Raw genomic sequence first — 4,927 nt, 5'->3', positions numbered from 1 at the left:
ACAGTTAATGCACTCTCTTATTTGCTGCGATTTATACCCTCTTTCTATTTCGGAGCTTCATGCTTTTGTTTACTTTTCGCAAGTAACGATCCAGAATTCATAGGTATGGAGTTTCGAATTATCATAATATACAAGGTAGAAAGGAAAAATAGTAGCACGATTTGTTTTGTCAAATTACCTAAATCACTGAGAATAGAACTATCAAGAATATATTTTCTTGATATGTTCAGAAGTTAAGCAGAATGAAAGAGTTATGTAACATGGCACGTGATGATGTTAGGATCTGTGAATCATCACATCCCATTAGAAACTTAGCATGACTTACTGTAATATAATCACGTTGATCAAGTGTCATTATATTATACTAACTCATGCATCAGTTCCCAACACTACTTCAAAAAAACATTCATATTTTAAGCTCGAAAGTTTACAGAATATAGAAACTAACAGTTTCTATATGATGTAACACTGATAGCATGAAGAGATTATTGATTTCAGATAAGAATAGTTATGAAAATATCTTCAGAAATATGGAGGATATTTATAATGAAAGATACGATAATATCTTTGAATATCTAAAATTAGAGAATGATGGAGACTATTGTCTGCAAGGGTTTAGAGTAACGAGCAAGATATTCGCTAAAGACTTCAGCAGACATTGAATCATTTAGATTCTTTGAAGTTAAACTTATTCTTTGTGATTTGTCCACGGCTTTCTTCATAGTTTCGCATAATATGCTTTTCGGTACTAAATTTTCTTTTGAATGTTTCCAATATAATGATACACAGGAAGCACGAAGAGGTATATAATTTCGGACGAGAATATTTTTGAAAATATCCTCAGAAATATCGAAGATATTGATGATGATATTTTAGAATTTCTAAGTTCGATGGTTGATGGAGAAAGATTTTCCGCAAGATTTTAACATGACTTCGGAGCAAGATATTCTCTAAAGATTTCATCGGATTCAGAATTACCTGGATTCTTTGAATATAGGGTTTGGTCCTTGTATTTGTCCTTGGTCTCATTCGTGGTTAGCTCAATCCATTTTTCAGTTCCAACTTTTCTGAGCTTTTCCAACATACTATTCTTTATCATCAAACTTCCGATGATTAAGGTCGTTTACGGTTGCCTATGGTTTCTGCTGCTTCATTCAACGTTTTCAACATTCATAGTATTGATTTGTGATTGAGTGTTTTTCAGAATTTCAGAATGAGAGATCATAATTCTAAGAGATAAATGTCATACATATAACTGTTGATGTAGATATGATGTGAGTTTTCAAAGTACTGATTGCTGATTCCCGGTAATTGGTATGGCAGTTCTCGTTACAAGATGCGGATGAGTATATGATAGGGTTTCAATGAATAAATATAATGATTTGTCAGAGAGATCTAAGCCAAGAAGCAACGAGGTTGTTGGTACGTTTGCTGGTAATATGGTGGAATATAAAAGAATTCTCCGGTATGAAAAGGGTACTCGCATATATATCAAGATTATAGTAAGGTTACTTCGAATGAAAAGTCGAAGTTGACTTGCTGGAGCTGTGACAAAATTGGTTACTTTGAAAGGGATCGCAAAATTATTATTATTATTTTTTTTGCTAATAAATGCCAAAGGATCTAACGCGGCTACGTGTTAAACTTTTACTCAGTTGCCGAGAGTTTCTCAGGTGCATAACTATATGCATAAATCTTTTGTTCCATAGATGAAGTGCAGTTGGTTCATCCTTTCGATTGAGGTGTTTTCAAGTATCATGAAAGGTTTGAACGCAGATCATAATCGTCAAGATACAAATGAGGTTTAAGATGAAATCATGTGGCAAACTTGAAGAATAGTTTAGTTTCATAGGTTATAATCAATATTTTAATTCATTTTAATTGTCCAATGTTTTTAATCCACAGTCAATAGTCCACAGTTGACAGTCCAATAATTCATATATAGTTTAATATATAATATTCGAATTAATTAATACGTATCGTGACCCGTGTACATGTCTCAGACTCGATCACAACTCAAACTATATATATTATTGTAGAATCAACCTCAACCCTGTATAGAGAACTCAATCATTACCGCATATAGAGTGTCTATGGTGATTCCAAATAATATATATAGATGCGTCGATATGATATGTCAAAACCTTGTATACGTGTCCCGATATTTAAAGTGCGTAAAATAAATAACAGAAATTAAATAACGATAAATAAAGTGCGTAAAGTAAATAACAGAAATTAAATGACGATAAATAAAATTGCGAGAATGTAAATTGCGATAATATAAAATGTAATCAGTTAGCTAGGAACAATTAGCTAGGAAAAGTTAGCGTGGATTCTTAACAAAATTTCTCATAGTTAATTTGTTTGTTTCTAACAAATTTTATTTTGTCAAATGTTTTCTTCATTATGCCACATGTTGGATTCTGATAAATCAAAATCCAAATATGAAATTGGATGAATATGGTTATTCTGTGGTGAACGGATACGTGTATCGGTGGATGTAAATAGGATAGTAAATAATCGTTGAATCAGATTCGAAGAATGTACAGTGTAACTTATTAATGTGGAAACAAAATATTCCTCAGGTATTACCTACCCGTTAAAATATTTTCACCATTAACAGTTTGTACAAAAGAATTTTTAATTACAATCTTTATGAAAATATATACATATATATTTTCTTCAGATGTAATCATGGATTTAATAAGTCAATATGATATTAGACTCATTTGATTTACCGTGAGAATAAGAATATATAATCTCTAAAACATTAGAGATTATATAATCGCCATGTCGAACGAAGATAAATGATGTAGAACGATTCGTGGAACGATAATTATACTCGAGGTACAGAATGAGATGTTGAGGCATGGATTGTTGATGGTACTGGTGCTGTTACTGATGGTGCTGTTGGTGCCGGTGATGTTGCTGAAGCTGGTACATTTTGCACCATATTTTCCAAGACAACAACTCGGGCGCGAAGCTCGTTGACTTCTTATATTATTCCGGGATGATTGTCGGTCAGAACGAGCGGATGAATAAGGTTTTGAATTTGAGATAGTACATAATCATGGCGATATATTCGAGTAATGAGGGCGAACATAGTGTTTCGGATTGGTTCGCCGGTGAATGCTTCAGATTCTTCGCCAAGAGTGCAGAAGGGATCGCTTTCTTCTCATCTCCATCGGTTAAGTCGACTACAACCCATCAGATGAATTGGGGATGGATGATTGGTTGATTCATTCTGGTGACACTGCTTTTGGAACTTAGGTGAACATCCATGTCGAAATAGCTGTCGGAATAACTATCGGAATAGCTATCGAAATCTGAGGGACTCGAACTAGTTGAAGGATTCATCTCGTACGATCAGATGAAGGATTTTCGATAAGAAATAGATTATAGGATGTAGATTAGTATCCTGCAATACATAATTTATATATGAATATATAATACTAAAATCTCATTAGTTACGGAGGAATCTACGGAAGCTGTCAGGTAAAGGTAACAATAACAGATATGCTAAGATATGAATTAGCAGATACGCTAAGATATGAATTTTGTCTATACACTATTCATGCAGTCAATGCAATAAGATGTGTCTAGACTAAGAATAATAAGCAGGTAATTTACTAAGGATGATAAACAAATGATTTCTGACAAAAATGATACGCAAAACTTTTGACATGCAGACACGGTCGAAGTCCAGACTCACTAATGCATCCTAACGACTTATCAGTTTGACACACTAATGCAGACCCGGTTCACTAAGACCACCGCTCTGATACCAACTGAAAGGACCCATCCTAATCCATCCGGATAAAGTCCATATCGATTACAAACGATTCACAATAGTTGGTTACATCGCGAGGTATTTGACCTCTATATGATACATTTTACAAACATTGCATTCATTTCATAATATATTCAACTATAATTGACTAAATAATAATCTTGATGAACTCGACGACTCGAATGCAACGTCTTTTGAAATATGTCATGAATAACTCCAAGTAGTATCTCTAAAATGAACAAATGCACAGCGGAAGACTTCTTTAATACCTGAGAATAAACATGCTTTAAAGTGTCAACCAAAAGGTTGGTGAGTTCATTAGTTTAACATAAATAATCATTTCATAATTTTAATAGACCACAAGATTTCATATTTCCATTTCTCATAAACATACGTCCCATACATAGAGACAAAAATATCATTCATATGGATTGAACACCTGGTAACCGACATTCACAATATGTATATAAGAATATCCCCATCATTCCGGGATCCTCCTTCGGATATGATATAAATTTCGAAGTACTAAAGCATCCGGTACTTTGGATGGGGCTTGTTGGGCTCGATAGATCAATCTTTAGAGTTCGCGTCAATTAGGGTGTCTGTTCCCTAATTCTTAGATTACCAGACTTAATAAAAAGGGGCATATTCGATTTCGATAATTCAACCATATAATGTAGTTTCAATTACTTGTGTCCATTTCGTAAAACATTTATAAAAGCAGCGCATGTATTCTCAGTCCCAAAAATATATATTGCAAAAGCATTTAAAAAGGGAGTAAATGAAACTCACGCATATAAATATTATAAAACAGTTAATAAAGCATTTGCATGTATTCTCAGCCCAAAAATGTAAAGAGTAAAAAGGGCAAATGAAACTCACACATATAAATATTGTAAAACAGTTAATAAAGCATTTGCATGTATTCTCAGCCCACAATGTATATAAAAAGGGAATAATGAAACTCACCGTAATGTATTTTGTAGTAAAAATACATATGACGACATTGAACAACTAAACAATGTAGGGTTGGCCTCGGATTCACGAACCTATATCATTTATATATATATATATTAACACATATAATAACATTTAAACAAGTTTTATATATTAATATTAATATACTTTATAATTTGT

The sequence above is a fragment of the Rutidosis leptorrhynchoides genome, chromosome 3 (genome assembly GCF_046630445.1).
Source record: "Rutidosis leptorrhynchoides isolate AG116_Rl617_1_P2 chromosome 3, CSIRO_AGI_Rlap_v1, whole genome shotgun sequence".
Classification (NCBI taxonomy): Eukaryota; Viridiplantae; Streptophyta; class Magnoliopsida; order Asterales; family Asteraceae; genus Rutidosis; species Rutidosis leptorrhynchoides.
The sequence above is the reverse complement of the archived record's forward strand: the minus strand, read 5'-3'. Positions refer to the sequence as shown.